At 40.8% G+C, this 12,737-nt stretch overlaps 1 long non-coding RNA gene across 2 annotated transcripts in view; it reads left to right on the forward strand.

The window, feature by feature from the left end:
- LOC122213476 overlaps positions 1 to 12,437 on the forward strand; it is a 112,095-nt gene extending 99,658 nt beyond the window's left edge. Inside the window, exons 2-7 of one of the 2 annotated variants that reach the window (XR_006199535.1) lie at positions 7,428 to 7,509; positions 7,961 to 8,093; positions 8,710 to 8,799; positions 11,332 to 11,406; positions 12,125 to 12,185; positions 12,277 to 12,437. This is a non-coding gene — a long non-coding RNA (uncharacterized LOC122213476). The remainder of the gene's footprint in view (positions 1 to 7,427; positions 7,510 to 7,960; positions 8,094 to 8,709; positions 8,800 to 11,331; positions 11,407 to 12,124; positions 12,186 to 12,276) is intronic. The other variant, XR_006199534.1, reaches the window with a different exon arrangement.
- Positions 12,438 to 12,737: the final 300 nt, after the last annotated feature.

A 12,737-nucleotide genomic window follows, 5' to 3' on the forward strand; every position in this document is an offset into this window, starting at 1 on the left:
CCATGTCACTTGATATCTCTCTCCCCAGAATCTCTAACTAACCCTACCCCCTTCCTCTGGCACCATGGGACTTTACGCAGCTTGCTAGGGAAACAATCTAGGCAGGTTCACAGAGCATTTATAGAATGCAGACTGGTAAGTCTTATAAATGTATGCTCACTAGGCTTGATTAAGGCAATAGGAATTAATATGTTAAATGGAATCCTGGACTCAAGAATACCTTTGTGTTCAGTTGTTTGCTATGGCCACTGCTCTTTATATCCAAGAGAAATCTAGAATGTAAGCTCCTTGATGTAGGAACCATGTCTATCTTATACCTAAGTCTCTGGTGTCCAATAAGTACTTAACCATTAGTTGAAATTTTTAATGTGACCACCGGTTCCATATTTCATGATTCTAAGAATGTTTGTTGATGTCCTCAGCTACAAATACCCAGTAATATCACCCTTCAGCCAAATATTTTTAAAGATCTCAACTCCACCCAGTGTCTCCATTGATCTAATTAACTCAACACAGAGTCCAATCAACCAGCCCATAGGCAGGGAGTTCAAGCTCTATTTGATTTGATCTATGTTAGTTAAATGTGTTAGTTAACATTTACCTCCAGGTGAATGAAGACATAATAAAGGCTAACATCCTAGAACTGGAAGATAGTCTCTGATTATGTTTTCATTTTCAAGCCCTAGAGTGCAGAGACATGTAGGCTAATAAATTGGTGTTTCCATCAAACTACTACTTGCCAGATCTTTAGTAGAGGACAGGCTTCTCCCTAAAATTAGTGCTAGTATCATTTTCCTCTCTTTATATTTCCACGGAAATATAAAGTATGTGTTAGCATACTATGGACATTTTAGTGCCCTCGTAGGTTGGTCCTCCAAGCAGTTGTCCAGCTGGTCTGTCTTTAATCTGACCCTGATTGCAGCCATTACTTGAAATGAAGAAGGCAATCTCTTTAGAAACTGCCGTTGATGTTCCTCTTCTCTCAGGGATAGGTAGCCCATCCATAAGGTCTTCTTGATGATGGTGTCTGGGGCCAGGATTCAGGAAGTCCAGTGGGAAGCAATATGGGAAAAGGTCATGCTCCTCCAAAGAAGTGTGGGTTTTCCTTCTGTCTCAGCAACTGTAAAATTATAAATCAAAGATTAAAAAGTTAAGCCACTGCTCAGGGGAAGATCTTGGTAAAGACATGGCTTAATCAAACCCCGGTGATGGATTCATTGGCATCTAGATGAAGTCTGTGGTTTCCAAACAATGAGGCAGAGACTACAGGGACACACAAAGTATGCCTAAGGATTCTCTATTCCTTCATTTATTTTGCTTTGTCAAAGAAAGAGGAAAAATTGTAATTGAAATTAAATGCAAGTGAATCTGCATGCAGAAAGGGTGTAGAATGAGGGGGCTTGGGAGGCACATACTAAGAAAAAAGGAAAGAGAACCACCGGAATCCAGAAACAGCTGCTGTTTCTTCCCAGTGTTTCACAGAGCTGACCTGAATGGAGTTGTGGTTCTATGACCTAAGTGAGAGATAAATGATAATATTTGGGACAAGTGGATTTAAGATACTATGAAAAGTTAGAAGCACAGTCGCCCAGGTCTTAGTCTGTTCCTGGAAACCAAAATGACTGATTCTCAGAGTCATTAACAAAGTAAGACAGAATGATAAAAACCTCACCCAAAGATGATCTAGATGAAGCATGACTAGTTTAGAGCATCCCTGCCCAAAGCAAAAGCAGATGTATTACAGTGCCGCCACTCAGGGAATGAGCAAAACTGCCATGTTAGTAACTGTCTTTGGCTTCCATCCCCTCCCTTGCTGCATCACTCTGTCCCTGTCCTGGGGCTCCAGGAACCCAGTGTGCACGTGCCATCATCTACCCACTCAAATGTCTTTAATATGACAAAGACTGGTTAAACCAAAGGTCTTCTAATTGTTAGATCTGAGTATTTCACACTAGACTATTAACAACTGGTGGCTTTAGCATTCCTGTGGGCTATTTGCAATTTAAAATTACCTGCAATCTTCATTACTGGAATATGGGAAGAAGAGAGAGAGGGGACAAGTGAGCAAGCAAAGCGGAGGGGCTTCCCATGCTTCTTGTTGAATCTCAACACTGCTCCACACCAACCACCAAAACTCCAAACAGTGGGCTTCAGCAATGTTGCCTCCACATTACAAACAATCTGAACAGCTGTTAAGCCCAGACTGAGAAAGCAGTGCTGTCCTCAGAGCACATAAAGAGGATTTGTTAGAACTGATGTCTAACCTACAGAAAAGCTTCCTACAGATACCAGTGATCATGTCTGCCTCCCAGGTGTCTGCCCTGGTCCAAATCCCTCCCTTCACAAAGAAACAAAGTAAAAAGTGAGTGGCTTATCCAGTGTCACATAGGGACTGACTGAAAGGTAGGGCCAAGACTGAGCCTAAATCTCTTAAATCCCAGCCCACAGCCCAGCCCAAGTAAGTCTTCATGAGCACAACACATTGTCCTTGCTCTAGACAGGAGGATCATGTTCTTCCAACCAATTCTTGAGCGGTATTTGGGTACTTTCTGAATAGTAATTTCCCCTTCCTGGACAACAGTCTGGTTCAGTGGGTCAGGGGGAGACACCGGAATGTTGGCAGATTCCCTGAGGAATCTAGGGAGAGCCTGATCTGTGAGGTGTTGGAATCACCCCTATGCTTTGTTATCGCTGCCCTGGGGATATCCTCTCAAGCCAAAATATCTAACAGTTCTTGACAATTGGGGCACAAGTCAGAGCCCTGAAGACAAACACCAGCAAATCCATGGAAATGAAGCACATCAGTGGTTGCCAAGGGCTGGGGGGTAGGTTTGAGGAATGACAGCTAAAGGGTATAGGGTTTCTTCTGGGGGATGATGAAAACTTTCTGGAATTAGTTGTGATGATTTTGCAACTTTGTGCAATCTCAATTATACATTTTGAGAGAGTGAATTTTATGGTATGCAAATTATATTTCCATTTTTGAAAAACCCATGTAGACCTGTGGGCACCATATATCACAGGCAGGTGGATCACCTGGCTCTCTGGGTCCTCACAACTATTGGGTGACTTCCCCTGGGCAACAGAGGCCTGGGCAGCTGATTATTATCACAGCTAGGTCTGCTGCATGCTTCTTATGTGGCAGACAGCTGTGATACACTGTATGTGGTTATCTCAAATGATACATCATAACCAAAGAAGTGGATACTATTATTATACTGTTTTTGTTAACATTTTACAGATGATAAAATGGAGGTACAGTAAGGTTAAACAACTTGACCAGGCCCATAGCCAGTAAGTGACAAAACTGATAGCTAGAAAGGTGTGGCTAAGTAGGCACCAAAAGAATCTGTCCAAAATCATGTCCCTTATGATTCTAATATTCCCACTATTCGATTTTGGGAAAACAGAATAATAATAATAGTGATAATGATATAGCTAAGAATTATTAATTATTTCCATGTTCCAATTTTTCTACTAAATTCTCTACATAGATTATCTCACATAATCTTCACAAAAAAGCTGTGAGGTACACACTATTAAGGTGAAAGTGAGACAAAGAATGCTTAAGTCAGTTGCCTGAAGCTACACAGCTAGCAAGTGATGGAGCCAGACCCTACTGCAAGGCACTTGGTCAGAGAGCCAAATTCAGATGCCTACAGGGGCCACAAGGATGAAAGAGTAAAGTAGGTCCCATATGTTTCTTGAAATACAAAATAGCATCCACCCATCTGCTATTTATGTGGAAAGATGCAGAACGACAGTGTCTTAATACTGTCAGGCAAGACAAAGCACAAGAGCAATGGTGGATGGCAAGTGCCCCTTTGCCTCAACATTGAGGATACAAAACACAGTGGCAGAAACGGGCAAATTGGAGAAAAGCCTGTTTCGTCTAAAGGGGCGGCCACCATTCAATTCCACCCTTCTGTTGCCAGGTATGTATATGATGCAGTATTGCCATATTTTCTGAGAGAAACCAGAAAGACAGGTTTTTACATGAAATCTTTTGACTTTTTAAAAAAATGGCAAAGAATTCTGCAGCTTAAATTTGATATGTAGCAGTCCGCTCTCAACCTCTATATATAGTAAATTGTATTGCAAACATCCTTAAGCTGTTCCATGTGACTGGAATTTGGGATTTGGGGTCAAAAAGTGACAGGGTGAACCTGGAATGTTGAGGACGGGCCACAGTGTGAAGATTTTTGAAGCACACCTAAGGAAGATAAATCTCATTCCACAAGCCAGGGAAAGCCAGAAGCTTTGTTTGTTTTGTTTTGTTTTGTTTTGTTTTGTTTTGTTTTAGAAGAGAAATGCACCAGATCAGAAAGACATTCTGAGAATAATATTAAGGATAGAGGAGCTGGGAGAGATAGCTGAGGCAGTGAGACTGAATGGGAGGTAACTACAATTGTCAACCTCAAACAAGCAGTGGTAATGGAAGTGAGAGAATGGACTTAAGTCAATTAATAACAGAGACCTTCTTTAATAAGTAATAGATCTGCTTATATCAAAACAGTATATACATACACTCTATTAAATAGCAGTAGCATCACCTGATGAAGAAAAGACCATTATCATGAAGAGGGAGGCATTAGCAAATAAGGAAGAATGTTATGAGAAAAATAAGAAAGGGGTTTCAGGATACGACTTGTTTGAGGCTGAGTTTGGCATATAAAAAGGAAAGAAAATGTCCTTGGCTAGGGAGGAGACAGCTTGAAAACTGCCTAAGAAAACAAAAAGTGAATGAGTAAAATAAAAAGAACACATATAAAGAGGTCAGGTATTAAGAAATTAAGAAGAAATATAAGAAACCAGCAGGGAAAAACTAATCAGGCAGTGAAGACCAGTGAAAGTCCCTGAAGTCCAGATTTAATGCAGAGGAGAGAAACTGGGGAGAGCATTTTAAAAAGATGTTGTAATGAAGGTACCAAGGAGATTGCTTTAACAGAGACAGAACTCAAGAATAGAGACCACAATGGAGGGACTTATAAGGAGTAGAAGAAAAAGAGGTCCAAAATATGGGAAAGGATTTTAGCTATTAGAGACCAGTGGGAAAAGATGAGTTTTAGAGATGTCAGAAAGGAAAATATGACAGGATTTTGGAATATTCTCCGAGTGAAAATAAGGTCTATTCTGTAAAAAATACAAAGTTGTCTCTCCACAAGTGCTTAAGAAGCAGCCCCGAGGACAGCCAAAGATAATACCAAAGCTGCATTCCGAGGGTATGAGGAGGAGAATACAGTTACCAGAAAGTTCCAAAAGTGAAGGGAGCAAAGATTTTCATCTTTACTAAGCTTGGTTTTCATTGGTTGTAACATCACACAGAACAGAATGAAGTGTTCCACAGAAGCAACTTCAGAGGTAACCTTGTGATGGCCCAGAACGCTCTGGGAGAACTATAGTAGTCACAAAGGCAGAAAGAAAAAAGAGGGCTCTTCTCCATACACATGGTCCAGGAATAAAAAGGACCAACAACAGTAACAAAATATCCTATTTAAAAGCACAAAGTTGTAGGGGCACCTGGGTGGCTCAGTAGGTTAAGTGTCTGACTTTGGCTCAGGTCATGATCTTGCGGTTTGTCAGCTGTGCTGACAGCTCAGAGCCTGGAGCCTGCTTCAGATTCTGTGTCTCCCTCTCTCTCTGCCCCTCCTCCACACACACACTCTCTCTCTCTCTCTCTGTCTCTCTCTCTCTGTCAAAAATAAATAAACATTAAAAAGATTTTAAAGCACAAAGTTGTACATCAAAGGAGAAGAAATACAAGCAAGGAGGAAGGAGGGCTATTACTGTTAGGCACAAGAAGGGGCTAGGATTTAAGTGTGTGTCATGTAATATCTGGCAGGTTGGTTACAGTATTCCATTTGGGAATAGGCAAAGTTACTCTGTTTTGCAGAAGAAGGTGTGGGGGTTATATAAAATAATAATTACTTGCTAACAGTCACAAAGCTAGTTAAGTTTTAGAGCCAGGTCTTACTGGATTCTCAAACTTATGCATTTTCCGCAATACCACACTCACTATGGGCCATCTCCTACCTGGATTTATGCAAAAGCCTTCCTAACTGGTATATCTCTCACCTCCTCCATCCTTCATCCAATATGTAGCCCAAGCAATAGTTCAAAAATACAAATTTCACTGTAGTGCTGCCTGTTCAAATCCCTTCAATAAATTCCTTTTGGTCTTCGGTGGAGTCCAGACTACTTAGCACTCCCTACAAGGCCATGCAAGGTCTGGCCCCATTCACCTCCCTAGCTTCATCTCAAGCTCCTCTCCTTGTAGGTGAAAATTCAATGACTCTGGATATATTTAAGTATTGGAATGCACCTTGACCATTCTTGCCTCCAGGGCTCGGCACATTGTCCCTATGTGCTGGAGAACTTGTCTGCCTGACCTCCAACCCCTCCCATTTGTAGTCACCAAGGATGACTCCTTGGTAACAGTAGGACTCCTTTCTCATGAAACTTAACACACCTTATTGGAATCCTCTTAATCTGTTCTGAGATCCCCATACCCCCTCTACTGGGAGCTACATGAGGAAAGATCCTGTTTCCATTTTGTTCACTCTTGAATGTACAACACCTAGCACATGCACTGACATATCACACGTTTTAAACACAAAGATTCTGAAATGGACAAATAAATTTGATGGGACAAAGGCCATTACTGACTACTAAGTGAAGCTGTATCAGTAGAGGCCAAACTCATAGCTGACCCCAAAGCCCCTACTCTTGGCATCCTCAATTTACTGTCCATTGCTAAAGATTCTTTTCCAAATTCCAAAATTTGATTCCAATTCAAAAATTCAAAAAAAATCAACATTTATAGAACATGTGCTCTATGTCCTTCCTGCACTCAGAGCCATAAATAACTCCAAGGACAAGACTTGCTTCTTGCCCTAAATATGCATACAGTCCCATGGAGAACCTTTCATTTTGCCAACATGTTGCAATTCACATTCTCTTTAAATCCTTTCAGAACTGAGCTGACAAGGGATGCTTGGTAGTCTCTTAAGCATTTGGTAATAGCCAGTTGACTCCTATAGGACAACAAGGGGCTTGAGACCTGAGGCCAAATCTTATTCATCATTATCATCCTGGCTAGCATAGTGTTTGATATATAACAACAGGTTTAAAACTATCACCAAATGTGTGAAAGCATAAACAAATGAATGAAGAAATGAAACAAGTAAAGTCTTGGAATCAAGCTTTGGAATCGGGTCAAAGTCTCAGCAGGAATTCTCCTCTATCACTAAACAGATAAATGACTTAGTGACAAGTCCCTGTAGGGAAGAACCAGCCCATTTCACACACACAAACTGGCCAGACTTCAGCTAGCAGAGCATGGGGTCAGGGAAAAAGAGGAGCAGGATAGGGTTGTCAGTGGCTTTCAATTGTTCCATCACTGGACATGTTCTCTCCTCTGTCCTCAGGTTTAGAGGGGAGACACGGGGGCAGTCACACCCATGGAAGAGTATTGATGGCTTCACCTGCTCACTGAGGCAAATCAGAGAGGTAGGTCAAAAGACAAAGAGGAAAATAGATCAAGATAGTGTTCACCACACATTTTTATTACCTAGTAGGAAAACCCTTCAGTGACATCTTATTTAAGATGTACATTGATAATCAGCGCCATGAATAAATATCTAACTGAAAAAAGATATTTGCTAGTTTCTATACCTTTCAAAATTAGAACAAAAATCTGAACAGAAACAGCTATCAAACAGCATCCTGCACACACACACACACACACACACTCCTGAAATTTCCCCCTGCTGGCAACTTGTTAGTTATTTGAATAAACATTATTTCTGCCACATGCTTTAGCACCAAATAGTACCTTGTAGTCAGTTAAAAAACCTTTATCAAAGTTAGACTATGGTATTATTTTGACACCAGACAGTCCTTTGCTTTTGTGTAGAATCACAGTGTTGCCTGAACAGTGTACAATTACGCTTTTGTGCAGACAATCAGCAGGTCATTAGCGTACCGTACAAATCACCTTGGACTCAGGATGGAACCCTGGGGACCTGGAGCCGCAATAGACTGGAGAGAAGACATGGTGTTGCTGACAGTTACCTCTGATGGCAGTTAGAAAGGTATGATTGCAACCACATGACAGCTTAATACAACAGAGCTCTGAGCTGTTCACATGGCAAATTCTGATTAATGGTATCAGTAATCACGATGAATTTTTAAGTTTTGGTGGAGGACTCCAATACATCCTGTTAGAATACAAGACTAACAAAGCCCTTTATGAAATTGCCATGTTTTATCATTCTTTTACTGCCTCTAGTTTTACATTTTGGTGAACATGATTATGACCCATAACATATTCTGATGGAGCAGGGACAGAGTCCTGCTGCACATTTGAAAGGCTCAAGAAGAAATTTTTGCATAAGAAAGTGAAAGTGAGATAACTGAAACTTGTTATGGGAATCAGAATTTGCTACTTTTGCACACGCACATATGTGCACGTGCACAAACACACACACACACACACACACACACACACAGAATAAGGTCTATTTCACTATATCCACATCTGGCAATGATGTGGGCATAGTGAAAAGATTTCAGATTCCCTCCAGAAAGCCCTTAGGCTACAAGAAAAATCATCCTACATCTAATAAACCCATCTGAGATATATCTACCATATGGTAAAGTCTTGTTCTGCTTTATTCCAACAAATTGGTCCTTGGATTCTTCTCACAGCTGTTGCTGCTATTGTTTAAGTTGTATTGAGTCCTGGCAACGAGCAGGATGCTGTGTACAACAGTCAGGATCCCCACATCTCTGGCCTGTGTAAGTGTTAAATGGTATCACCTGTGATGAGGACTGAGCACCCAGGATATTTAAAAGCCTCACACATAAGAAGTGCTCAATAAATGGGGACCAGAAAGAAATTGTTTTAATTAGAATATTCTGGGAGTTCAGTGTCAGGAGAAAAATGGGAGTGGGTTTCTAAATCCAATAACCACCCAGACAATAAGGATGCTAAAATAAGCAAACAATTAAATCACTTTTCCTCAGAATTTCCCCTTCACTATTCTCCCCCAGTTTGGTTTAGCTCAAGAAACACTGATATGTGCCCAGCCCTGTCCCAGCATGAGAGGCACAAAGATAAACGTGGCCACTTCCTGCCTATGAGCTGCTGCCCTTCTGCTGGGGAAATGAGACACCTAGGATTCTTTCCAAGGAGGGTCTTTTACCATTGCAGTAGCATTTAGAAAGTTTATTATACAAATCCATATCAGTAATATAATCCTGTGAAAGGAAAACATTTACTCTTCTTAATAGTTTTTTAACTTTATTGGCATATAAATGACAAAGCAAAATTGTAAGATATTTACAGTATACATCATGGTGATTTGTATATTGTGAAAGGATCCCTGACCTAGTTAATTAACACATCCATCACTTCACATATTGATCTTCTTTTCTGGTGATAATTTATATGCTTAATTATACAATACAGTGTTATCAACTACCATCACCATGTTATACATTAGATCCTCAGATCTCACTAGTCTTACAGCTGGAAGTTTGTACTCTTTTTATTACCTCTCCGTATTCCCCGTACACTCATTATGATTAAAGTTAGTTAGCTTTATCATATTTTGGTGGCTTCCTATTTAATTTAAGTCTTCCATGAATAGAGGAGTCATCTTTTTATTTTGCTCTGATGCTACCGGAATTGTTGTGTGTTTTGAATATGCTGGTAAATAAATAAACGAATAAATGTGAACTAAACTTATGCTTAATAAAAAATAAAGCCCATTCTAACAAGCTTATAGGTAATTCTTACCTTATATTTAAAATACACGTAGCTATCACCACACACACACACACACACACTCACACACACACACACACACACACACACACACACACATACACATACAGTCCAATATCAAGAGATAATTTAATCCTCTTAGTCTATCTGGATAGGTCATCTGCAGGCGTATAGCCAGACTTCCTTAACATGTTGAGTGGTTTAATATCATCACTACTCTTGTGGAGGGTTTTCCCCCACGGATTTTCCTTTACAATTTTATCAAATTTCAGCCAATTCCTTTCTGTAGTTTAAGTAAGACAGGAAGCCTTGCCAGCTCTGTATTAACTCAGGACCATTTCCTGTTAACTTGGGATTGAGGGGGTCACCGCCCCCCCTTCCTCCTCCTCTCCATCTTCCTTACTTTATTGCCTAGTTTCCCTCTGTTTTGTTTTGTTTGTTTTTTCCTGCTGTTCTTCTGAAAAGCTCCCTGGACCTATTTTCTAAGAAAGAAGAATACTAAAGAGAATGGAAGATAAGATGGGAAAGGTGAACAAAGATGAAAAAAGAAGAATTGTGAGGTTCTCTCAGTGTTTTAACCTCAGGTTCTATTTCTGTGGACAACCAGAAGTGAACGACCATTCTAGAAAGACTAAAAAGATCAAAAATGCTAGGAAGAGAGACAACATCAAGAGATGCCAGAAGAGACTCTGCTAAAGGGAGGAACCATCTCAACTTTTTCCTTCTTCTAATCTCTCTTTTCACAACTCACCTGCAGTGGCCTTTACACTGCTGGTGGGATGGAAACCCTTGGGAAGCCCAGAAGAAGTAGAAGGGACAAATGGCATAAAGTAAAATCCCACTTAGAAGCCAAAAACCAAAAACCAAAACAAAACCAAAAACACTTCCCCAGGGCCTCTAGATTCATTGCTCAAGTATTTTCCACTGCACCCCACCCACTCTCCCAGGCCACCCCACACCTGAACTTCTGGTTGAGCCAGAAGAGCAGTTGGAAGTTTGGGGGCAGGGCCAGAAACCCAGCACAGCCTCAGGCAGTGGGCTCAGCCACCTCCTCTACAGCACTGGGAATGTACTGTCCCCAAAACACCCAACCCGTAAAAGTTAGGTACAGAGAAGCAGCCAGCAATTTCAGAAGCAATTGGGGTTGGCACCAGCACTCACCCACCTTCCTGCTGGGCTCTAGTTGTGGCTATGAAACAGGGTGCAAGGGTGTCCCAGCCCTGCATCCTAACTTCCAGTTAAACCAGAAGCTGGACATTCAGGGGAGGAGCCAGGAATGTGGCCAACCAGGTGCAGGGACATTACTGCCACAGTTTCTATCATGGCCCACAACCAGAATCCAGGCCACACAGGTGTGTTTGTTGAACAGAAACATTCTGAGATTCTGTTTAAAAAGAAAATCTTCTGTTCCAGACTCTGAACAATAATGGCTGTCATTTGTTGAGCGCTTGCTATGTATGGGCTAGACTCTCCATGTAATAGATCATTTAATTCTAATAATCCTATGCAGTAGATACTATAATTATCTCTCCTTTCCATAGTGGGAAACTAGAATTTAGAAGAGTAGAGAACTTGATTCAAGCCACTGAAGAGCCCGATCCAAGATTCCATGCCAGGTAGATTTGACTCCAACACCCACAGTTTTTTAAAATGTCCCATCATTTTCTTTTTCTTGTTATTTCTTTTTATTATTGAGCTATGGTTGACACAAAAAGTTACATTAGTTTCAGGTATACAACATAGTGATTCCATAGTTCTGTATGTGATGCTGTACTCACCACAAGTATAATTACCATCTGTCACCATACAACGCTATTACATTACATTGACTATATTCCCTATGCTGTGCCTTTCATCCCCCTGACTTACTCATTTCATAACTGGAAGCCTGTGTCCCCCACTACCCTTTGCCCATTTTGCCCATCTCCTACCTCCTCCCCTCTGACAAACACCAGTTTGTTCTCTGTACTTATGGGTCTGTTTCTGCTTTTGTTTGTTTGTTCATTTGCAAAACCCACATTTTTAATGATCAAGCGTAGGAAACCAAAATTCTACACCTTTGAGAGCACTCTTCCTGGATGAGATTTTAAGTCATTTCGACCTTGTTTTGTTAGAGGGACAGAATTCAGTAGCCAGACAGCACATAGTTTTCCTCTATCTGACAATGTGCCTGAGGACAGAAGTAGATTCTAGAAATCAGATAAACAAGCATCAGAGATAATCCACTCACGAAGCAGAACTTGAGGGAATGTGTGGGTGGAAATGTGAATTCTAGGCTTAGTCTGGCTCAGAGTTGACTTGTGTCAAAGTTAAAGTATTTCTCTTGTCTTTCAGCAGCAGCTAATACAGGAAGATACACCCGCCATGAGCTTTAGTCGCAGCTCTACATAAATAGGTAACATGCTAATATCTGATATATTCAGGAGGTCCCTGAAGAGCAAGAACTTTACTCACTAATTCCTTAACTTTCCAAACCACATTTTTAGGAGAAATACTGACTGACCAACACCAAGGAGAAGCATAATAAAGTACTGGGAATATTCTGGAAACTTCCTGAAGAAACAGTAGATGCAATAAAGGAAGAAAAAGTCAACACTGCCTTTGTATCCAATGGCCCCTCGCTCTTAAAGTAAGAGAACCCTTATGATTTTACAGCAGTTTCAATAATAAATGTAATTGATAATTTAACATAATTATCAAATAAACATGTTGAGACAGTATTCCCCCATCCACAGAGGCCTTAAGAATCCTCATGATGATGACTTTGGGAGCATTAGGACTATTTATAAAATATTCTAGTCAGCCCAAACTACTTTTATTACTTGTCCTCCCTGTACCTGTGAACTCCCAGGAGGCTTCTATTTGTATATTTGTGATTACCAAGGGAGATCCCCAATCTGGTGAGGAAAGAAAGACAGCAAGACTCTTCCCCTCTCTCTCAAGGCCT

The sequence above is a fragment of the Panthera leo genome, chromosome A2, assembly GCF_018350215.1.
Source record: "Panthera leo isolate Ple1 chromosome A2, P.leo_Ple1_pat1.1, whole genome shotgun sequence".
Taxonomy (NCBI): domain Eukaryota; kingdom Metazoa; phylum Chordata; class Mammalia; order Carnivora; family Felidae; genus Panthera; species Panthera leo.